This window comes from Bombus pascuorum, chromosome 12 (genome assembly GCF_905332965.1).
Source record: "Bombus pascuorum chromosome 12, iyBomPasc1.1, whole genome shotgun sequence".
Lineage (NCBI taxonomy): Eukaryota > Metazoa > Arthropoda > Insecta > Hymenoptera > Apidae > Bombus > Bombus pascuorum.
In genome coordinates this window covers 384,823-411,503 of record NC_083499.1, presented here as the reverse complement: position 1 = coordinate 411,503, position 26,681 = coordinate 384,823, and the positions used below count along the sequence as shown (strand labels likewise).

The window sequence follows — 26,681 nt, the reverse complement described above, 5'->3', positions numbered from 1 at the left end:
CTTCTTGCGTAATGAGTAATGTTAGTAAGTTAATAAGTTATATAAGTTGCAAGTTGTGGACTTTACTTTAACAATTTTAGAATTTTTAATCAAATAGAATTATTACCTTGAAGATTCATTTTAATTCAAAAAAGTTAATTCGAGAGAAGAAAACTACACAGAAAAGTTTTATCTCAAATGAACTCGGGCTGACTCCAATTTTTTCGCGTTTCAATAACAGTAACAGTTATAATATAATTGACAATGTAATGTTACGACCGTTCGCGAGGAAAACGTGTCAGCGAGAGGCGTAAATTCTCGCTACGATTCTGATAATCGACGCCACGAATCAGTTGTTCTCCTGTTTCGATTAAGATAACAGAGGTAGTTCAAATGATTGTAACACTGAATTAACAGGGTTAATATAAACTTGTATATTTAACAATATTTAAAATTATAATGAACACGTCACAAATAATTTAACGATGATAAAATTAGTTTGTTATAGTAATTCGACCCGACTTTATGATATTTCTCGATATATTCGTTTGACTAAGCGACTTTAACTTATTCGTCTGAACCTCTCGATGTATTCCGTTGGAATCCTCAAATGATACTAATTGCCCTTCGATTTTTTCTTTTGTCTCCTCTGGGACTCCCACCACGCTCGGATTTCGCAATCGTTCGCGCCTATGATCACGTATACCACCTTCTCTGTGTAGATAAAATAACGGACTAAAGGCGAATCGATGTTTCTAGAACTCGCTGCTTGACGACAACTATGTGCTTGTCGCTATATTGTATATATTTCGTCGGTCATTTAAAACGATCTGTATGCGACACTGTAGTATCAAGAGCGACGGTTAGGAACACGGCCTGTAGTAAGCCTCGGGACGTAACAGTAATATATATAATAAGTTTCGTAAATAATAACAATTACACCAAGACGTTTCATGTGTTTCTTCTCTATATGTATAGGTTACAAGAAAAAAGAATTTAAAAATTAGGTATTTTTATGAAAGTATTTTCGGAATAAGCTAGTAAGGCAAGGAATTATTTGGAAGAATAGAATAGAATATAATAGAATAGAATAGAGGTAAGTTCTTTTAGTTATGAGAAAACTCGAAACGAAATTTAAGTTTCCTCGTTTCACATCTTAATTAACATCTCCACATTTCGATTTAATTTCCACCATAAAAATGTAAGATAAAACGAGAGAGTTGGAATCTTCCATCGATGAAATGCAAACGGTATCTGATTTCACTGTATTTTATTCTTTATCCGAGTCGGTCCGAAGACAGCCGTTAGCTGATTCAACCACGGTTAAAGAATAAAGCGCTGTTTCAAAAGACAGTTAACATAATATTAATTCGCATAAAATAGTTTCACTACATGGTTTTGTGTTATCGTGTCTCGATACAGACTTTCACTGAATTACGAGGATCGTGCAGAAAGTATTAATATCTAAACAGATATAGTAAACACGTATAGAAGCCGTATAGAATGATACGATGTGCTTATAAAAGATCATTCAGCTTTATGTATTGATCTAAATCATACCAAATTTTATGCCTATATAACTGATATCGTCGAAGTTCCATTCGTTTACCATGGCGATGCGAATTGAAAATACCACGAATGACTAAATACCGCTTGTTACGCTTTTTGAATGCTGAAAATGTTTGTTCATAAAGAAATTCACCGTCGTTACAGCAATATATAGCATTTACGGTAATAAGATTATGGTTGAACCATTAGTAAGATGGTCGAGATAAGGCCTGAATTTAATACTACTAGATGTGAACTCGTGGCGGAAGTAGTAGCATATTAAAGATATCCAAAGAAGGAGGGAAGGGGTAATTATAACGGAAAATATCTAGATACATGTGTATATATATATGCTAAAGTTACAGACAAAAAACTCTTTTTAAAATGCGTTTGTATCGTTGCTATGTCAAAACGAATATTACTTTTTGGACGACCCTCGTGTAATATGATGAAGAAATTCAACAAAGAGATTAAAGAGAGCCGAAGTATCTATCATTGGAAGATCTGCATAGTGAAGCAGAAGGAACATGATGAGGTGTGCTGGACGATTGCGTATTTAGGCGGAATAGAATTTAGACGGTACGCAGAGCAATTTAGCCGGAACAATATTCGTGGTGCGGTGCTGGTTGCACTTGGGTGCAACGCCTGCGGGATACAAGCATGCGTTACAAAGCAGCTCTCAATAATTGCGCATCGACCAAATAATTTCATCTCGCTCCTGTTCAAGCGACCCATTGTTGCCTCATGCTAGGAGCTGTAACGGCTCCATAATGCCTCCCCTTCTACCCCCTTAACCTGGCCCGACCCCGAGCACTTGTTCAATCACGCTCGACCGTCGCTTAATTAATCATGTAAGATCGAAGTTTATGGGTGACATCGAGAGCGATGACCCACCCTTACCTCTGAAATTTCCTGCGATTTAGGTATATCAGCTAATTGAGAGAAAGAATGTTGAGTAAACAAGAAGTGATCAATATTGGACTATTATTAATAATTTATTAGTATCATTGATATCAAGTATTTGATATTAATAATTAAGTGTATTTTAAAATGATATTTATATAAGTTTATATATCTAGATGGATTTTCTATTTTATATCCGAGAAGTAACATTTTAGAAAATTTTAAATATTATTATATAGCGATGCTAACTCTACCAATTATTTTTGGAATGTAAAGTCAAAAATCTATGCGGTAGGAAATTTGCAGATGCTGTCTTAGTATCATAGGTTAGTATTATCAATAGTATACAATTCTGTAAAAATAATGAATAGTATCAAAATCTACTATTATTCCGAATTAAGAATATATGTATAATATTATATTTCTATCTTAAATCCAATTTGAGACTCGAAGACGAAAAATATCGAAGATTGAACAGCCTTGAATTCGACGCTCCATTTCCAATCTAGCACTAACTAATTAAGGTTTTATTTAAGTCGTGATTTTACACGAAAAATGAAAGAAACGGGACAATGTTTGTTTCGAGGTCAGCAGTCATTCGAAAGTGGCAAAATGAACGAGATACTTGTGTCTCGTCAGTTCTTAGCTAATTGGCCTTCGATTGAAATCCTCATTAACGAATATCGATGCTTTTCCTGGCGTTTTAATTAGCTCTCTCAAAGGAAGTTCATTTGACATTTATACCGAGTTTTATGTCATAACGTCTATCGCCTGGTTTCGTCCAGCGACGCTTGGGCGTTTATCGATCTACTTTATAGACGCTGTTAATTTTCAACACGAAATTTATTTTTCCGCGTAGACAATAATAGAGAAACTTTTTAAAAAATGGCTTATAAGCAACATTTCTTCCTAATTTCGCATTGTAAAATTTTTATGTATTTTGCAAATATAAACAGAAGTTTTATGAAAACCATTGTAATTATCGAACTGCGAATTTTTATGGGGTTATGTCGAATTTAATCTTATATGATATGTAAAATTGTATAAGATATTCAAAGTATAATATCCTTTATAATATTTAATAAATCAAACATTTCTCTACCCAGGTCCCACCTTTTTAATTATACCCATGCAAATTCATATTTGAACTGAATATGGATCTACAGTTAAAATGATCTGCTTGTTAGATTATCCACTGCTAATTTAATTATTCCACTAACTATTAAAACAATAAAAATAAAAAAATCATTATTTTAATATAATATTAATCATTATAATGAGTCTTAAAGACTTTTGTTCTCCTTATAGTTACAAACTAAAGAATGATTTCATAATGATTCAACTATCTGACTAGAACATTTTTTCAAAAATATGCCCTTTTTTCTAAAAAAAGCATTGAAATTTTATTAATTTATCACCCTTACCTCTTTTTATTTCAATTTCAAGGAGTGCTAGAAAACACGATAAATTTACTTACTTTGTACAAAACTTTTGAAGCGTACGAAGCAGTTAGGAGAGTAAAGTGAAAGTTTTTATTGATAATAAATAAATAACGGCGAAACTTGTGCATTTTCATACGATCTTCTACAAGTACAGTTCTAAACTTCTGATAGTAAAATAGGATAGTGGACGCGAGTATGTGGCTCAAGAGGTATCGATACCAGAATCCCGCTGCCGTTTAATACCCGATCGAATTTACGATTCACTTTATACCCCTTTCATCGACTATACTATCATACATACTACTGCAGACACGTATATTATATATATATCAGATTTGAATCAGATCTTGTAATCATAACGATAAGGAAGTTAAATCAGTGCTAACAGTCTCTAGATATAGCTAATTATATTCGTGTCGTTATCTCTATTTTAATTATTTCTTCAGAATTTACCATTTCCATATGATCTTGTATTGTTTTTACTGCATTCTTTTATAATTTCATTTTATAGAATAGTATATCTTATTTGCAAATTTTTATTAGTTTTTATATGACGGAGTCTTTACATACGGACTATACTAAAAGTATATATTAAATATATAGTTATAAATGGAAGACTATAGAAAGAGTTCCTTTGAAAATTTCATTCAATTACAGCATATATCTTGTCATATTTATAATTTAGCGGTATCCGCTATTCGTCTTTCTCATCATTGTCAAAGAAATTGTTCACAGGAATAAAACTTTCTAAAGGCAATGTAGTTTACTCTTCAAACCTTGTATCTGTTTCATTTAATACTTGTAGTCTCTTTTAATTTTCAAACAATGACATCTTCGCAAACGTACCGTTTGCAAATATCAGTCAGATTAAAATAATCTAAAATTAGATTTAAATTCAATTTCACCTTTCTTCTACTTTATTAAACTTAATTCGATTGGTGTTTCTACTCTCTTGAACAAGCACAGAAGTTCAGTAATTACAATCAATAAAAAATCCCAAAATATTAGAACTGTGAACTAATCCTTGGTAATTATTTTCAAAGTGCATACGAAAACACTTAAACGCTTAAACTTATCAAAGAAGTTCAAAAACTTGACTCGTTAAACGTTGTGAGGTAGGGTGTCGATGTAGGCTTCCGACCGGCCATGTCCGGTGTAATAAGACGCGGCACGCACCCCTCGAAAATTGGCACTTTTCGCGTACACTTAACTTCCACGAGCGTTTGCACGTGCATAAAGGCAAAATGAGCGAGCACTGGATCTGTCAAGTGATGGTTGCCGCTGCATATGCCACCCTTATTCGAGTCACCCTTTTCACTCGTCTCAACCACTACCTCTTTTTCTTTTTCTCTGTCTCACTCTTTTTCTCTTCATTTCGCCATCCTTCTCCCATTCGAAACCAGCCTTTACACCCAAGCCTCCCGCGAGCGTTCGACGCGATTCTTTGTTATCAAACAACAAACAGCAGCGAAAATAAAAAACCGACCGGCGCACGCTTTCCGGAACCGACCAGGTGTTGGCTTCATCGACAATGCACGCCAGTTTCGTTGTGAATCGAAGTGTACGCCAGTTACATGCACTTTCGCTTTTATTTACCTTCTGCCCCTATCCTATTCGTTTTCACTCTGCGCTACGCGTTCGTCTCTGTCACTGATTATGCTCGCCTCTGTATGATCTCCCTTTGATGCGCGGTCCAACCTTATTGACATAAAAATATCAATGCTTACCCCTCGTGGTATAGCTACGCGTGCTCTTAGGGGGACGTGTCACGTGACCGGACATCGTGATTCCGGCACTGTTCGTCGAATGTTCATGCATTCAAATACGTAAGAGGGATGTTGGAGATTGCGAGGGGCGGCAAGGATTCTATGGTTACGCGTGATTGATGCGATTCGGAGATAAGGAGAATTGTATTTAAGCAGGGTCGAATTTAAGGGCGGTTTTGTTCGGATTTCTTGGTAAGGAGAATGTGGTAGCATTCGTGTATGTACTTAGTTGGATTCGCAGGGGTTCGTCGTTTATGCCAGTGTGTATTTTGAACCAGTTAAATTTAAGCTGATCTATGGTAGTGATTTAATTCTATAGTGATATGTGTGCGCATATACACACGCATGTATATATATTCTATATTATGAATAAAATGTATATTGGACGAACTGGAATTGTAAAATATTGATTAACATCAATATGGGATGTAGAAACTTTTAATTTTTTTTAATTTAGTTCCCAAAATGAAATTGCTAATCAATACAGGTGACATGCATGTAATTCAATTTAATTCAATTCTGTAATCAATTTTAATTAAATAAATGTAATAAATAAATGTAATTGATTAGCTAGATAAATGAACTATTCATAATTAGTATCATGAATTAATTCGTCTTTTCGCTGATATCGATTCAGACGAAACCATTTGTTATATGTTATAAATCGTTTATTAGTATACGAAGAGTATTTACCATGGTAGAGACAATAAAGATTATATCAGCTATAAACGCATTAATACATCGGAGACACAGTGACAATACAATTGAAATGCAGAATATTATTTCACTTCACCTGGTCGAAAAGTGAATAATCGCCTGATCTAGAAATGATATTTAAAGTACTATTTATTCAAGTGTCTAAGGAATGAAATATTGGGAAATTACATTGTTCGTAATATCAAGTGAATCCACGTGATACGAAGTTTCATGGTGCTGGAGGATGTTCGAGTGATCGATTGCGTCGATACGTTCTTGCGGTTTCATTGAAGAGCGAATCCTTTTCTATTCTTTCTCTTCCTCTCGGTTTGTTTCTTTGTCAATAGCTAGAAGAGACTTCGAGAGGAAATTCACCACGTCGTTCCTTCTTCCTTTTTTATCTGATTTCGCTCTTTGTCGAATATTTCGTTCACCGAAGCATTCCTTTAATGTTCTGGCGAACGAAATGAATAGAGCGGATTTCGCTTGAATTTCATTGATTTCGTTTGATAAAGTTAAATATAGCATTTCATCTATGTCATAATCGAACTGCATGCAGATTTATGTTTTTGTGATTGAAAATAAATATATGAATCATTTAAATAAAACAAATAAAGGAAATTTTGTACGTTATTAAGAATATTATTTTTTTGATGTTCCATTTATTTTTTATATTTTTTTTACAGAACATTAATTTTCGATTGTTTCATTCTAATTCGTATTGTATTTTATGCGATAAACGTTGTAAATTTATGGAATATATCGTTTAATATGTAGGACTATAAAAGTAGAAATTAAAATTATACAACTTAAAATCGAATAATCTCTTCATTTCAAATCTAACTCTGATTATTCTAGTTACTTATAATCAAATGATATTAATTAATAATAAATTTTCAATCGATAGCGTTTCAGTAGCGTTTTATAATCTTTCATAAATTTCCTCATCTATTTTGATTCATACTTCCTCTATTTTATCCTTACGAGTATTAAAAATGAGTTTCCGAGATCATAAATATTAAAAGACTGTACCTTGAACATTACTGCGAAGAATGATACATATCCTCGTGTCATTCGTGGTTGCTGAGCTTGGTAAACGTAAGATAGAAGGAAGTAAAGATAACCTTCGGATCTCGTAAAAAGCTTCTATAAGCAGAATTTATTACGAAGTTTTTATACGACAGGCAAGTATGCATCAAGTATTTATCTTGATATTACAAGCCCGCCGCGCCATATCACTGGGATTGTTCTTTACGGCGTTGCACCATGAAACACGTACCTACATATATTAGTTATTAGTTATTACTCTGTACCATCTCGAACATTTCAATTTTTCACGAATCCGGAATCTAGCATGATCATCAATCATCTAGCATGACATACAAGCGCTGAGAATTCAGAACGGAACACCTTAATATTTCTCGAATCAAGAGATTCCTTTATAAAACTTTCTTACTTCAAAGCAAATAGATCAAGGATAGATTCTAGACCTCGTGGCTTTTAAAGCTATTTCATTATTGAATAGAACCCTTCCCGAGTAAAACAAACTCGAAGAGGCTTGTCATAATTCATGGGTTCAAATGTATATGATAGAAATCTTCGGCGTTGAAGCAAATAGATCAAACATGGTTAAATACCTCGTGGATTTAAAATCTGTTGAATAAAAATCCCATATCGAATCACAAAGAGCAAGAAAGGTATTTCGTAGATTAAGTTGAAGATTTATATTTTCAAGAGAGACGTTTACTTATTCAACTACTTGTATGAATAATACAGAAAGAATCTTAGTGTGCTTCCAGACAGTAAAATTGTTGATAGAAATTCGTGTTCACGCCAACAAGTCGAAAATAGTTTTAATATCATCGTAAATATAAAAGCTGTTTATGAGGTATTTTTATATTATCAATAGAATTTAAATTTTGGTTTCTACAATGTAAACACGAAAAATAAGAATAGAACAAATTTACAAAAAATATAATTAAATATATATATATATATATATATTTATATATATATATATTCGCTCGGAAAGTGAGGGAAATGGACGTTGCTGTTAATTGGTTAATTTCTATGTTGATGGTTAGAGAAAGGTGCTAGTCGCCCTTGAGAGGAAGTTGCTAGCGGGAAACGTCGCTTGTGAGAAAAGCAGATTTCCCGTATCTTCTCGTAGTGGAGTTAAGGACTGTTAGAATAAAGACTATTTGTCCGTTTGAAGGACCTTAGTTAACTAAATCCTCAGATTTATAGCGGGTCCTCAGGCTGGCTGAACATGTCCTGTGGAGATGCATCGACATCTGGTAATCATCGTGCTGGAAGAATAGGGTCTGTGTGTGGCGAACCACGGGGCAGAGACCATTGGAATGTTTACTGTCAAGTGTCGTTACAACTATTTCTTTTTAAGGAGCGCTGTACGATTATGCTATACCTCTATTAGGTAAAACGTTCATTCCGTGACCGCGGTTACGTTCGGCGACTAGTTGTCACCTCGAGCCCAAGCTCATTATCACAAATCTCGGACAATTACCATCGGATTAACTTATAGAGATTAAAGTATTGGGGATTTTCTAAAGAATCCCACAAGAAAGGCCCGGTATCCTTTCATCTCCGACATATATTATTATAACAATAAAACATGATAATATACATGTACATTGGACGAACATCTACGTACCAGTACCAATACTAAAAAAAATTCGCTTACCATTAATTTTGTAATTTTAACAGATCCTATATAGATTTAACAGAAAGAGATGTTTAACAAAATCATCCTCAACCAATTACTTACAGAAAAATTTTAATTATCTTCCTGATTAAACGATCTTACACAGAAACATCCTAATTCAACATTCTTATTGCAGATAATTAGAATCTCAAAACCTGTCGTTTCCTCATCTTCCAACGAAACGAATCTCGTTGCTCGGAAGCGCGCGTAAACCCAGAAGACGACGTTGAAATTTTCCAAATACCAATTCGGAACTGCTTACTGTTATTAGGAATTTCCTTGTCTCATTACGGACGCATGCTTAAACACCTCTCGGTTTCCTCGAGCCATTCCGATGAAATCAAGGCGCAGCTTGTCCCCGCAGCACCCATTCGCATCGTTGTCTTCGACCAATCCCTTCAACTCTCTCTCTCTCTCTCTCTCTCTCTTTCTGTCTCTCTTACTCATTCACTCCGTTCCTCTATGTCTCACGGCCTCGTAACTTACCTTGTAGCTGCACTTAGAATCTCAACGCCGCCTGAAATTCGGGGAATTAGGAAACTCTTGGGCCCGTAACTCTATTGGAGAGCATTCGAATTCACGCATTCCAACCCCGGCTTCCTTCCAAACCGTGTCTCTCCACCCCTTGTCGCGTTTCACGCGCGCGTGTATACACGCCGATGCGTTGCATTCGTGCTCGAAAAGCTTAGCACGCGTGTCATGAACAGCTCCCTCACGTTGATTTTCCACTAATTTCTACTGGTCCTTTCCAAACTTTCAGCTCTATGCCGTATAGATAAGATCTTCTATCTTAGAAACTCTCTAAAAAATCAATACTTTTCCATTCTACACTAACAGTTAAAAATAATTCCAAAAGTAAATATATATAAAAATTACAAGTTCGAATAGATAAATATAACAAAAATTCATTTCTTCGTTATTCAAATATCTGGTGGAATTGCGTCTATACAGGATATTACATGTGGTTTGAATATTTCTACATAGTAGGTGCATGAATATTGGCACTCTAGTTTAATGTCGATAGAGGAGCTAATTAATCTTTTAACAGTGACCAAGTGTATTGAGTTCCTGTGAATGAATAATCTGCTCGCGGCCGAGTCGAAATTCACGGTGGAATGTTATTCGAGGGTATTGTAATTCTTTTGAATGCCCAATGTTATTGAGCCAGCTTTGTGTGTTCATTTTGACACGAATGTAGTTAAGGGCGTATTTATGGTGCGAGCTCTGTTGGATTTAACCCTTCAGTTGCAAATCGTGTACGTGTTTATATACGTACCAGTGCGCGACTCAATGAATTTGTTTCTCTCATTTTGTGCTGCACAGATTCGCTCGAATTTTACAATTAGGGGTTGCATATGTATGTATATTGTACTTGTTCTTCTGGTGACACATACATCACGTTTCGAAGAGTAGAAAGTGGAATGGAAAAGCGCTATTAAAAGCGCATGAAAATGTTGTTTAAGCGAAAAATATTGGAGGAATTATAAGTTTCATTGATAAGATGTACATCATAACATTTACCTACATAATATTTTAAATATCGAAATGCTCATGTTAAAGTTTTTAGTGTTCGAGTTTAAATATCTGAGTACGTCAATTAAAAAATGTACTCTTTAAATATTTAATATTTATATTTATATAATAATATTTATATTTATAAAAAATTTAAATATTTATATTGAAAACTCCAAATTCGATCATTTGAATCCAAGAATTCGAAATTTAAAGACTCGTAATTGAATAGTTGAGCCCTAAATTCGAATTATAAATATTTATATCAAAACTTTTGAATGTGAATATTTAAAAAGAAATCGTAGTTAATTTTCTTTTAATTTAAAAAATCCACTGTGTCGATTGAACGTTCAAATATTTAGATTTGGTTCGACAAAAGAATGACAAGCATAGTGCGCTCTGATTTCGTGAACGTTTGTTCGGAGATCTAAAATGAAACCGGCGAAATGATCAAAGCTTTAGTAGCTCGACTCGGAGAATATGCTTGAATAGTACAATAAAGCGGAATTGGTAGTGGATTGGAAGGATAATCGAAAGATTCAAACGCATAGTCACAGCTAAAAACGAGACCATTTGAAATTAACTCAAGACATTTCTTTCGTTATTCACAATTAACCGTAACAGACAGTGTTATCTTGGCATCGAATCTTTCCAGATATCTATATAATATTCTAAAATGATTATAAATTTTATATAATTTTTAAGGAGCGTTCAGACGATCAATAATGTTGTCAATATTACTCGCAATATTTAAGGTTCTGAACATTATCGTACGCCAAAAACGCTATAGGCGATCGATATGTACTGCCAATACAATGTTGTGAACCGTAAATATTGACAATAATATTGATCGTTTGAACGCTTCTTTTCAGCGATTTTTCTAAATTATCATTTCTTTCTTCAGAGTATATGCAAAGACTATAAATAAAACAAAGACAATGATGTTTTATGAACTTCAAATATATTTTAGAATGACTAACAATTTGGTATTTAATATTAGGTAAAAAGATATGTTTCCTAAATTGAAATTTTTCTTCTCGTTTCACGAAAATAATTATTAAAATAAATGAAATACGAATAAAGCAAAAACTGATGTTTAACAAACTTCCGGCGTACTATTTTATGAAACGTATAATTGTAACCATATAGACTCGCAGAGACGTGTGAATGTCGCTCAGAATGTATGCAGGTAAATTCTGTGAAAGTACTTTTTTTTTAAAGAGAGAATTTCATTTTTATAGAACAGATATGCAAACTAAAACATCAAATATTTTTTCATCTACTTCGCTCGATTTATGAATATTGCCTCTTGAGCAAATATCAAACGAGAAATTAATGTTTTTTCTCTCCAATTTGTGAAATTCCAAATAATCAAACAATCTACATATCAATATATAAAAATGCGTGTATATTTTTTAAATATCCCTGAAACACGTTCAATTTTTACAAAACTGATGCACATCAAGCAGCAATTAAAACAGCAATTTTTATTTCAATCCGAACTCTATTTTATCTCTTTAAATTGAAGTTAAATATTCCATACAAAGATCAAAGCAATTCCTCTAGAAGATAATTTTTATAATACTTCACATTGTTAAATTAAACTAATTATTAATCACGAGTTAATACACGAAAATTTATTCCTGTGACGTATTTAGTTTCAATAAAAATCAACGCATCGGTGTTTATAGTCCCCGTTCCATCTATTTGAATGAAAAATCGGGGACAGAAGCTAGTTGGTTAAACGTTTTAGCTTAAGGAAGTGTCTCAAGGAAAACATAATCGATCCTGTACACTAACATAATAACCATTGTTCGAGAATCACTTGAAAGCTGTTGTGTTTCTATGCAACAACACGACTCACACAGGCGAGCCTTGATCCGACAGGCAGTTATCGGCTATTTTGTCGCAACGATGACCATAAATCACGTTAAATTACTTTTACGATGCGCCGATAGTTATTAAATATCGAAGTGCACCTAGCTTCGAAGCTTTGTCTCTTCTACTAATTTGTAACGAGATTCTTGTCGAGGCTCCAGTGCCATTATAGTGTTCGATACTAATAGATAGTCGTACTTAAGTATGCTGATATATGCTTATAAACTACACTGGTATGTATATCTGCATAAATGGAAGAATATTTGTATACGCCAGAAGATTTTTCAAGGAAAAATTCGTAGCATTTTCAAATTAAAAGATCCTGGAATGTACGTTGTAAAAATTATTTGCATACATGACACAATTTTTAAGAGAATTCGTTGTATATTGAAGCTAAAGTATGGAATTTCGATATGCATCGTCGAAGAGAGATCGTTTGTACATTTTATACGTTTCTATTGTTAATTTAATAGCGAGTACTAAATCGGTATTAGATTATGAATAATTCAATGTTTCTTGATATGTATTTGTATCGGTGAGCGTGCAAATAGAGAAATTAAATACACCTTAACTTGCTTTGTAGTTACTGTAATTGTTACGAAGTACAAATTTTCATATTATTCACATTTTCAAAGTGATGACAAGAACTGCGAAATCTCGAATGAGTTGGCTGTACATGCTTTCGGTGCTTTTGATGGTAAAGCAATCTTGAAACGGATTTGAGTACATAACCCTTTGTTTCCGAAAAATTAATCGAGAAATTATATTCTCGGTGCAGCAATTCCATGTGTTTCAAATATTTGTATTACTAGTTCCACCCGCAAATTGTAAGAATACACAGAAGTACTATAACAAGTAAAAATAGTCAAAGATTTATCACAATAAATTGTAAAACGTTACTATAAAAAAATAACATAATATTGTATTAATATTAAAAGAATTTACAAAGTAGGAAGTAAAAAAATTATTGGTTTATCGGAAATAGAAGACCGCACACTCAAATTATTTTGGGACTGTTTTACCATCAACTTAAAGGATCGAATACACATACGGCCAACTCTTTTGAGATTTCATGGTTCTTGTCATCTCCTTATTAGTAAAAAATTAAAATACAGTAAAATACAACACAATAAAGTATATAAATACCATCCCATTAAATACCCACGCTTATTAATATACCTAGTAATTAACCGTTTATGAAGTATACATATGTTTGTAACGTATCGTAACTTCTGCATAAATGTTTAGATTGTTTTCAAATGTTGCCAGTAATGTATAGTCATGACAGATGATGGCTCGACTCATACACTTGATATCGCATTATACAGAGTACACATTAATCGTATGCAAAGTTTTAGCCAAATCAGTGACCCGTACATCGTGTGCCTTCGCGAGGCAACACGACTCCAAGGTACACTTCCTTCCATCCTTAACATCGCTACCTACGTTAATTCCTTTCGTGGCAACCCATGCATTTCGTATCCAAGTCTACATCTGCAACTAGAACGTTAACATCTCGGCCAAATATTTGAAGAGACATCGGCGAGGAACCGGCGCGGCGGTCAATCGCTAATGGCCGTCGCGTATTCGACGATCGATAAAGTTAAAGTTTAACGCCGGATGCACGACGCTTAATAATTATCAGCGGCTCTCGCACGTCCATTAATCGCGGCTCACAAGCCCGTGCCATTGCTCGTCTACGATTAACGATATCGACATCGATGTATATCTGATCATATGCGGTTTTGTTTCCACGTTAGAGAAATAGAATTTGATTTTAACCTGATAACAATGTGGTGGGATGCGATGTATGTGTATCCCTGTTTACAAGTTTTAGGACATTTCCGAAGATAAAAATAAAATTACAAAATATATAATCATCAGAAACTTGTTGGAACATCTGGGATCGTTATTTCATTTGAAACATGGAAATGTAAATAATCTATGCGCGTATTTTATATTATAATATAAAAATCTTGTCAATCTTATAAATAATGTAGTTAAACTTTCCATTTTAGTTTTTTGACATTCGTGTCGTTAGATTTCCTACTGTATTTATCGCTTTTTGATCGAATACACTTTATGAATGCCTGTACAAGTTATTTATATGCTAGCACATTTATTTGATGGTAGATTTCTCATTTAGATTTTAAGTACAGAATTTTGAATATCAATATATAATCGTTAATTATTTTACTATAACTATTGTAAATAATTCTTACAAATTTTATGTCGTTCGTGCCTGATGGATATTTGAATAACAGAGATTTGGTTTAGGTTTAACTACTGTAATAATTTGTAATAATCTATTATAGGGATAAAATACATTTTCACGTGATTATTAAAATAGTATTAATAATTAGTAATAATTACTACATGACATTGTTGTCAGTTGTTAATTTATTCATTATTTGGTTATTAATTAATCAAATGTGGCTTACACGAATGCAATGGACCGAACAAATGCATGATGGCATATTAATGTGGTCATGGGGATAAGAAAAAACGTGAGTATAATAATTAGAGAATATGAGTAGTATAGGTATTATATAACATTTGGTTAGTTATTACATATTTCACAACTGGCGATTTGAATATTTGAAACTGAAATTTTTAAATCTTGCGCTTGCAATTTGAAAACTTGTAAATTTGAATTTCCATATCAATGGATATGTATTATGTATTTAAGTGTGAGAGAAATTTAAAAACAAGTACAAATTTATAAATCTAAGAACATAATTACTATTTCGTTCACATAAACAGAAAAACAGAACTTTCATTAAAAAATTACTAAATGCAAATTATCACCTTCACAAACAACATTACTAATTTCACTTAAAACTCATTCGATGACATTACAACGCCCCACACCTTCTTACGTTAATGAATAGAAAAATTAAAATTTCATTACAAGATTACTAACTGCAAATTTATCATCTATACAAACAACATTACACATTTTACTTAAGTCTCATTCGATGGTATTACAACGCTTCGCATCTTCTATCTCTTACGTTTCGTTACTACAATTATCTTAAACCTTCTCGATATATGTGGATCGTAAAGGCCAATTCTACTTACTATTGCCACTCGACGTAGCAACCTCATAAAACGTTACGCACTTTCGAGCGCACGATTTTTAATTAAAACGTTTGACTACGTCTTGAACTCCAGAACTGCCCGAGATGGTTAACAGAATTACCAAGAAACAGAATGCCGCTTCTGAATATCAACTTCTCGTCGAACTGGAAATTTACCTAACTCCGTTAACTTTACTTCGAAAGTCCTGCTGCCGTTGCTGCTGATACTTTCGCGTCGCATCTTGCAGTAACAAATTAACCCCTTTCGCGGCTCGTACGCCATTCGCCAAATGATAGCCATCGAACATCGAACAAAAAAAATTAGCTCAATGAATATCTTCCTATAATATGACAGTCATCATACCGTTCTTTAATTCTATTTCAATATATCATTTCGTTTAACGGAACTGTTCGGTGTTTCAAACAGCGTTTTAAAACTCGATTTTTCCGAATATTTCTATACTTCATAGAATAATAAGTACTCGTATATTTCGATTAAATGGAGAAAATGTAGCTCGCACATAATGTTAATGTTTTTCGAAGGGTATTCGCAGAGAAACGGTGAATTGGAATATCAATCTTGTTCGATGTTCGACGATTTTATTCGTTAAGTTCGTATTAATTGAAATTGGATGAGAATGTAAGCTTATGTACAGTAGCGGACAAAAGTTTAAGACGATGATTTGTAAACCGGATTACAAACATCTTATACGCATATTGTTCTTCTATTCGGTTTGTCTCTTTGGAATAACGTAGCTGTATGTTTGACCTTCGTAACCTCAGACAGTCAGTTGTTAAATACAAACAATGTAGGAGTTACAACAGTTAGTTACCGCCTAGCACTTGGAAACAGTGGACATTAGTTTAAGACGATCTGTGTAAAACGTGAGTACGAGTACAGTTTTTGAACATTTTGATTCTGGAATGTCAAAATCATTGTTTAGTGTACCTTTTATTGCTTAAAATTCATTTAGGTAGGAACAGACTATGGGTAAATCAAAGAATTTACTTGAAAACGAAAGGGAACAAATCGTAAGGCTGCGAAAGCAAAGTAAAACCTTCACCGAAATAGCAAATATAGTGAACAGGTCAGAAACAGCTTGTAAACAAGCTTGGTATAAATGTTTAAAGACAGGCATGTATTGCGATCAACCGAAAAACGGAAGACCACGGAAAACAACACCGAAAATGGATCGCCGGATTCATCGATTGAGCGAAAAGGATCGTTTTCGTAGTGCAAATAATATTGCTGCGGAGATAAACTATGAAAACGATACACAAATTAGTGCTAGAACTGTTAGGAGAAGATTAGAAGACTTTAACTTAAGAGGACGAAAACCCCAAAAGAAACCACTGCTGAGTTCTAGGAATCGAAAAAGACGACTTGCATTTGCTAAAGCTCATAAGCATTGGACAAGTGAAGATTGGCAAAAGGTATTGTTTTCTGACGAATCGAAATTCAATCGCGTCTGTTCTGACGGGATACGGTACGTTAGACGTCGAATTGGCGAAAGTTTGAAAACACAGTGCGTTTTAAAAACTCTTAAACATGGTGGTGGCAACGTTATGGTGTGGGCGTGTTTTTCTCGAAGCGGCCCTGGTCCGATATGTCGTATCAATGGAATTATGGACCGTTTTCAATACAAGGACATACTCAAGAACACAATGTTACCTTTTGCACGCAACAATATGAGTGATGATTTTATTTTTCAAAATGATAATGATCCGAAGCACACGGCTCGGGTTGTGAAACAGTTTTTTCAAGAAGAAAATATCACCGTGCTGCCGTGGCCGTCGCAATCACCAGACATTAACCCAATCGAGAATTTGTGAAGCATCATAAAAAAGACAGTACAAGGTTATAAACCGAAAAATTTAAATGAACTTTACTCTACGATTGAAACAGCCTGGAATAATATTACGGTAGATTAATATAAAAAATTAATAGATTCTATGCCAAGAAGATGTACCGAAGGGATAAGAAATAACGGATATTGAACAAAATATTGAATTTAAACAAAAATTGTGTATATTTTTTAACCAAAAATTAATATTTTTTGTATAGTCTTAAACTTTTGACCGACGAAATATTATACAGATTTCGTTCCTTTTTTATAACTTAGCTATTGAGCAAAATATCAAAATGAAATTTTTTTTCTAAGTGTACAAACAAATGTACAATTAGTTAATACCAAAAGTAGAACACCGTATTTATATTTTTTATGGAAAGTAAATCAATTATTTATTTCTTCCATTTCGTCTTAAACTTTTGTCCGCTACTGTATATTGTTGGGAGAAATAATTGTATAAATACTATTTTACGTATATAATAATGAATCCTGATCGTATATGCGATTATAAGATATATTATTATTTAAAGAAAATATATATGTATTTAAGGATCACGCAACTTTATTAGTTGCTAAACTACATATATTTTTGAACAAAACTGTGTCCAAAATTTTATGTGAAAGGAAAGGAGAAACAAAATTTCATATGTATCAATCTATTAGTTCTTTCAAACAAATCGCAATTATGACACATAATTCGTAGGTCAATACACATGAAATATTGTTTCGTTTTTTATTTCACGCGAAAACTGAAACATACGAAAACTACAAGAGAAAAAGGTCTTTTATAGAAAAGCAATTTTTTAATTCAATAAGTCGTCATCGAATTAATCGTGTATCCAGGAATCAAGAAACTTGCAAGTCCTCATGTGAAATCGTTGCGTGAAATTCTCAATCAATTTAACTTCCAAGAAACTCAAACATTGCAACAAGCTAATAATACGAGAAAAGTGAGGAGGGATGTTTATGAAATATCGGAACAAAGCGCAATATACATAAAGACGCAGTCGAAACCTAAAGAACCACAAATATGTCATCCAGCCATCATGAGATTTAAAACATTTCCCGGTTGAATTCTCTGTGAACGATATTAGAAGTAATATATATATATATATATTATTATATACAATATTACTATATATCATATGCAAATATTATATTAGAAAGATCAGGGTATGTAGATATGCTAATGTAATATCTGATCGAGTTGATTTCCTTATACAACTTTAAATAATTATTTACGTATTGTATGCATACTGTTGTATGTATGTACTATGTATGTATACTGTTTCGTTCTATTCGTAATCTAATTTTTGTAACTTTGTAACGCCTATATTTATTTCCTTTTACTGCTTTATAGGATTAATGACCATTGATAGGTAAATAAATAAATAAATAAATAAATAAACAAATAAAACTACTAAAATACCAAACAAGTTGACAATGAGAAACTCTGATTCATCGATGCTCGTTTATTAGTCGCCTCCGGTAGTCGTATTCCAACATTTCAAATCTTCCGACCTTTGTACGAAGATGCACGAAAGGGATCAAAAAGACTGCAAGAATTTTACATTTAATATCCGACACTAAACTCCCAAAGCAGGAAGAAAGAGTCGCTTTGTTGCAGAACATGTCCCAGCTGCTCGTTGGTGCTTTCGTGAGTACGATATCTAGGAGAAACGTTCCAGATACTGGCGTCACTGACCGCTACGCGATCTCCTACAATCACTAGTCGTTTACGACTTTCCGAGGATTTCGGCCTGGAACACGCTTCGATTCACCAAAGGCAAGCGAATTTATTCTGCGAGACGCTTGTGCCAATTCTTCGTCCGCGTTCTATTTTGGATCCAACCGAGTTCCCAGATATTTGATTAAAAGTCGCGGGGAATGGGATGACTCCTATGTTCTCCTTCCGTTCGATCGATCCTGATTTTCGATCATTACTCTGTTGTTAACAACTGAAATATTCGGTTTCGAAGTTGTGCTAGGATTATATACTGGATGAATCGTGGAAAACAGAATATCTAAATGTTTGCTCTATTTGCTGCTGTATAAAAAAGGTTTTCAGTAAAGTTACGCTATTTCAAGCGGCACGTGTATAAAGGCCAAGGGAATTTTTTATCAAGTGCACATTTTTTACGAGATTTTAAGGTTATAAATACTTTTTAAAACCGGCATCTTATACTTTTTTATGTATCTCTTCTTATACATCTTTTTTCATATACGATCGATACGCTTTTTTATTATATGTTCAAAAGTATCGAAACTTTCATTGTCGATTAAAATAGTGGTGTATTGCAATATCTTGAAAAGAATTGTTTCATGTGAATTATAGATATAATAAGTTATCTATGCCATTTATTATTGTATTAATTAATTATATTAATTAATATCGTAATAATGACAATACCATAGTAGTATGCAATTTGGTGACTATCTTCGATTTTTCGTTAGATGATCACAAAGTTCCATTTTTTCATTCAGTCCTTATTTGTTATTTTTGATTATTTGAATTTATTATCAATACTTATTATATTATACTTCTTCCATAACTGTTTTCTGTTCACTTCCTGTCGCTTAATTTGCCTTTATATAGTTTGTGTTATGTCACGTTTAGGTTTAATTCTAAAGTAAAATTAAAAATACTTAGAATTATTTGCGACACTTATATTATGATATTTTACCTTTTTAAATAATCTTTTTCAATATGTTACAGTTTCAAAAAAATCAGAAATACTCGTCAAATTATGTGCTATTACCATAATAATAAATAATAATAACAATATATATATCGAATAATAACAAATAATACGTATTCTCTATATATAATGATTTGACGACATGTCAATTATAAGTCTCAACAATTCGTCTTGAACCTAAATTTATACTCGCACGATGTACTGGTTCCGCAGTGAAAGGATTAAGATATTTCTGTATGAAAATGTTTAACTAAAAATACCTGCAAGTAGTTAAACAGATCTGAACACAAAATATCGATTGTCATACATGCTTAAAAATTATTAAACTAAACGAACCTCAATAGTGTCGATTCTATTTAACTTCATGTCCAATATTGGTTTTTCCACATTAATTTTTAATTAATCTTTATAACAAAATTATCAAAATGACATCACCTTTAACATGCAGATTTTTAAATAATACGAAGTAATCGTGAAAAGCACATCCAGTAGAGCAGTTAAACGCGTGAATCTTTTAGTAGTACTATTTTCAAGCTTGGTCGTTTGAGTTCGTTTATCGAGGGTTGTTTGTTCTGATACGAGAAGGTGTTACGAACGAAAGCTGGAGACGGATGTTATCGTCTTGCTTCTTTTGATGTCTGCCAGCTGGGAAAGTTTGAATCTTATTAGGTCGAATCATGAATAATTTCTGATTGGCAACGGTGTTTGCCAACCGACTTTTGCTTGAAACCCACCCCTGAAGTTGTCGCGTTGCAAATTCACCTTTCAAAAGGAACGACATATAAACGACTGCTGGTATTTAATGATACCCTGCTTGCACGATCTCCGGCAAGATTGTAAATTAGTAGCATGTTCCTTTTGAATTTTTATTTCTCTTTGAAGTTGCAAAATTCAATCTCAATCGTTTTTTCTTAGTTTAAAAAGATTATTATATCGTGGATTGTGGATTATCGTTTCAATCGGCTGTTAATTTATTTCGTTATTTTCTCGTTCATGAAAGATCGCGATATACTGAAATGCTTTAATAAATACGATTGTGTTCACTTTAATTAATTTCACAGAAGGATTTAATCGAAAGGTCTTATTTGATATTCAAAATGTATTCAAAATGTATACACGTTTGTACATAAACAAGATTGTCTGATTTTCTTTTTTAAATTTTTAATTAGATATGATACGCGTGTTCCCTTCTTACTTCAATATTATTTACTTCAATATTAAAAAACGAACATGGACTGGTACGTCTAATTAAAAGTTTTTTATTCAACAACATATTACATTATTTTATAATCATGTTGGAAGGAGAAAGATTTAAAAAATTAAGTGTACAAAATGTTTCATTAAGTTCTATAAAAAAATCGTTGTATAAAATTTTTAATCATTGTACCCATAAACAATTCAACAATAAATTGTTCATTTCAAAAAAGAATGAGAGAAGCGAATGAAATTTCTTCACCGGTGTCAATAAAATTACAAATCTATATCTTGGAATCTGTTTAACGAGACAATTAAGATATTAAAGCGTTACTGAACGAGAGATATCATCGAATCGTGAAAATGTTAAAGCGGTGATTTTGAAATTTATCTTGGACAAAGAGATAACGACAAGATTCATGAATTTTAATGATTGTACGACACGCGTTCACATTTCCAAAGACGATTCATCGACTTTAAAACGATCATACCGCACCAAACAGCAATAAAACCGTAATTGCATCGATTTGAATAATAACGAGCCGTTTAATATCGCGTTCAACGATGACGTTATGTTAATAATGCGGTCTAGTAGTCATGTAATCCTCACCCGAATTTTGTTCTTTCGCGCATGTTGACTGTTAATAAGGCGTGCCAACGTGAAATTACGAACGATTCAAATAATTGAGCCTATCTCCCGACAGTTCTGCCAAACATCATGGTTATTTCGAAATGGAATACTCCAATTTCTGGAATACTTTGAAGTTATTCATTTGGTTAAATATTAATTTTCATTACTACTCTTTTTTCCTTTATACTACTTTATTATTCTTCTCTATATACCTTATTTCAAATTTTCCAGAGATTGAACATTCTATTTTTATTATCTATCAGTGGAAACATCGATAACTTTTCAAGTGGGGGATAACGAACACAAATTGCCGATAAAAATAACGAAATTTTCCAACACGTGAAAAACAAATGATAAAATAGAAGTGCTAGGTTTTGTAATTCTACAAAAAGGAGCAAATTATAAAATATCATCGTATGGAGGTTTATAATATCGTGATAGAATGTTATCCCGATTTGATAAAATTTCAAAATCGAGTTTTTCTAAAACGAGGCCTCGTACAAAAGCATCCTATTACACGCATATAACTTATTTTGCGCCAGGTTTATCAAACACCAGTAAATAAATCAAACATATTATACACTTTTATCATGAAAGGTAAACTTAAAGAGGCAATGAATTGTGCGAAATCCTGGACAATCAACTAATTGTAAGTATACAAATGCAACATTATCGTGGCTAAAAAAGAGATCAAATGCCTCCGGTAATCCTAACGCTCCTAACAGTATAATACGCGCGGAGATAAAGGTGTCGACACGCGATATAACGAAAGAAGAAATGTAATCGCGGCGTGTCTCTACGAACGGAAATAAACGAAACGTCTGCAGTTCCCGCATAGCGTTATCGCGCGCAATAAACGCGATAATTCGCTTGCGCCCGCGTGACCAATTATCGGTTCTCACGAAACTGATTATGTTCGCCTGTAATTCGACTTGCTCGGCATTATTCGATGCCCAGGGGTGCGTATATCCTCTCATTCGGAAGGGATATTGAGGTTGTTTGTTCCAGTCTTTCCACTGCTTGATTTTTATCGAGTTATTCTATTTAATTAATATTATTCGTTTATTGTATATTTTATCTGATATTTTATCTGATTTATACATTTTAAGTAAAAATAAATAATACTGTAGTTACGTGAAAATGTTTATTATTGATTTAATTATGCTTATTGTTATATATTTGTAGCCTTTTATTGTATATTATTTGATTTTTATATTTCAAGTAAAAATAATAAATAATACTGCAGATACCTGAAAAAGTTCATCATTGATTCAGTTATGCTTATTACAGTATATTTATATGAGGATATTGATTATAAGTTCATTAGTTATGGATTTATTGTTATTTATGTGAATTTTAATGTTAATATTAATATATGTTTTATTGTATATTTTGTTGTAGGTGAGTAATCTAGAAATCCCCTCGTGGACTATGATAAGGATAGCTTTTCTTCTCATTTATTCATTTATTTCTCCAGGTACGTAAAAAATCTGCTTAAAAAGAATTACAAATTCATCTTTATTTTTTGTGATAATTTTATTTCTCTTGATAATTAATACCAAAGACCAAAACCATGTAAAAGACAGTCTAGATAATGTCTCTCATTTTTCTCATATACCAATTGAATAATTTATTCCAAGATAACAAAAGTGCTATGTGATAAGAAGTATAAAAAATAATAATTTATTGAGAAAAACTAAAAGAACTAAATTTTAAATTATGTATATAAAAATTAGACAGTTCTTAATATTCTTTAAATCTAAAACATAATCCAGCATCGCGATCTTTTCTCCTTTCCTAGCTTTTTTTATCATTTTCCATAATTTCCATAACGTGAACATAATTGCCATAAGTTGGTCACGTAAAGGGTTGATATAATAATATGTTGCGTGATTTTAATACATTTTAAACATAGTTTCTATAAATTATGCAAGAACTTATCATTTACTCTAGTGTTATGGTAATTAAAGTTATCGATGGAAGGATAAAAGCCCGAGAAGAAAGGAAATTACTGTAATTGGCTATCAATGAATAGTTTCAGCGTAAGGAGGGGGAATTTCGTTATCGAACACGATTGTCGAGCACGTGATTAATGATAGAGTAATTGGCGTTTGAGTTGGGGAATTTTCTGTAATACATAGTTGGTTAGACTTTTAAGGGCTGTAGTTAAAGCAAGAAAACTTGTTAGGAGAACGTAAAGACTTTCCTTGGCGTGACTTGTTTCTCTCGATACTTGTTATCTGTTTTGAAAACATAACGAGCTACGTTCAATTTAAAAAGAATTGCTTGCTTCACCAAAAGCAACTTATCTTACATTTCTGATTATTTTAAATGCGTACATATACATATACACATACACAATATATATACACAATATACATATACATAACAGATCATATTATTAACATCAAATAGAAAAATTAAAAATTTCATGTTTAATAATTTCTAACGATTTATGGAAGTTATTTAAGAGTATTTTCAATTTTATGTTTTACGAGTATGTTCAAATTCCAAATAAGTAATTATTTCCATATTATCATAGTAATTTGATGTAGCGAGTGGTGTTAATGTTGAAAATTCTGTATATACACACGCGTATATAAGGTTTCGAATCGCATGATACCGAATTCGAATAGCTAACTTTAATGTTAAACTCGGACATTCGTATTCAAATTCAAAATTCTTTTGCATGGCGAATATCTGTATATTTGAATTTTTTAATTCGAATGTTTGAATCAATAAGTATTTTAATTTGCATATTCAAATCTAAATATAAATCTAACTATTCAAATTTCAATTTTCCATCTTTAAATCTAAATCTACAGTAATACAAACATGCGTCCAACTGTCAATATTTCAAAAAATGCTCATAAACAACTAATAACCCTTCAACCCTCTATATCTCAGTGAGCAATCAGAGCCTGTCATCTTCCTGCATTCTCTTCTTCTTACCATCATTACCTTCTTCTTCGTCTCAAATCTACCACCTAAAACAACCCTTTCTCACTCTATCTACCATCCCATCCCTTGATTCTTCTCTTTAATACGATCCAACTAAAAACACTCATCTGTCAGTCAAACCCCGCGTATCACGACGAGCGATGCATTAAACCCCAAGAAAGGTCCATAATGTATCTCCGTTGATCGCGCATCTTGCCAGCGAGAGGGTGACATATTTGCTGAGATTCGAGCGTCTCGAAGGCGTCGAGAGATTTATGCACGGGTCGACGTATATTCGTACATACACACATTCATACATCAAGTCTAATGTATTAGGGCAGGATAGGAGATCGCGAAGAGATAAGGAGATCAAGAACGACTAAGATAGAAAATGTCTCAATTTCATGGGGTAACCCCCCGATCCACAATGAGTACTGGTTCCGTTTCTTGCACTCGGATGATTGATGAACCCTTGTTTATGTACGTCCACGAGCTTCATCTACTTTCGCTATTTGCTTCCTATTCCTTTTCCCCTCGTTCAATCGGCGCACTCCATGGATATGTATACATGTACCGTAAGATATAAAGAGGGTAATCTTGAGTTGCGTTACGAATTACATTTTCTTTGTTCCTATTGGTTATAGTATTCGGTAAAATAAATTGTTTTTGGTTGATTAAATTAACAGCATTCGATGTGAAAATTATTATATATGAACGTCTCTTACTACTATTAATTTATAATTTATAAAATGAAGTTACATTTTGGTGTTCTTCGTATCAATTTCTTTATTCTTATTGGTTGTAGTATATTCGGTAAAATAAATTGTTTCTTGGTTGGTAAATTAACAGGATTTAATGTGAAAATTATTTTTACATGCCCGTTTAGTACTACTCTTAAACTTATTTTATATGTTAAATTCATATATATTGGTCGGATCTTTAATTCATAAAATGATTATCGTTTTCTGATAATCTAGTCTCGGATTATGATAATAGCAAATAAATGAAATACATAAACATCGAATAAATTACTTTTTGAATCAAATACGGTGATCTTATATTAGCATACAAATTGCTTTTTCTATTTTGCTTTCAAAGAATTTCTCCGATTTCTCTATATACAGAAATCAAATAAAGTAATCTACAAATTAAACTAAGTAATCTTAAACTACTGTATAAGTTACACTATCTAAAGAAATTTGCATCCTACTATCTTTATTTCCACAAACAATTCTCTCACTCTTTCCATATTTGAGAATTGCATAAATGAAAAGCAAATAAATTACATTAGAAGTCAAATAGGCTAATCTCAAGTTAATATATGAGTTACACTAACTGAGAAGAAATTTGATTCCTTCTATTTGTATTTTCGAACAATTCTCTCGGATCCTCCATATTCGATTCATAACCAGGATCTCTCCATCTCTTTTATTTCTTCTTCCTTTCTTTCCTTTTTCTTCCACGTCCATTCTTATCGGACAACATTCCTCATCGGCCACGAATATAATTCTTATTAAATGTTTTTGTGTGTGTGTGCGCGCGCGCATGTGTGCGCGCGTGTGTGTGTATACATGTGTTACACTTCTTTATAAGCCAGGATGGAATGCATAATTAATTTTTCCAGCGGCGTCGTCCTCGCCGACGATTCGCTTCGCTAAGAGCGTGTTCGAACAGGGCGAATAATAGATTGATCGCGTGTTTCAGTCTGTTCAATTCCCTGTGCGGACCTTCTCTTCGTAGTTATCCGCGTGTAATTAGCCGCGGCTTGTACGTCTGTCTTTTTGATCCTCTTATTGCGGCGCACTGGCTTCGAGAGTTATTCTCTTCCGATTTTATGCTCG

The 26,681-nt window shown here is 33.0% G+C and overlaps 1 protein-coding gene across 5 annotated transcripts in view; it reads left to right on the top strand.

Moving 5' to 3' along the window:
• LOC132912449 (hemicentin-2-like) overlaps positions 1-26,681 on the top strand; it is a 547,362-nt gene that overhangs the window by 315,926 nt on the left and 204,755 nt on the right. The gene's annotated exons all lie outside the window — the stretch shown is intronic.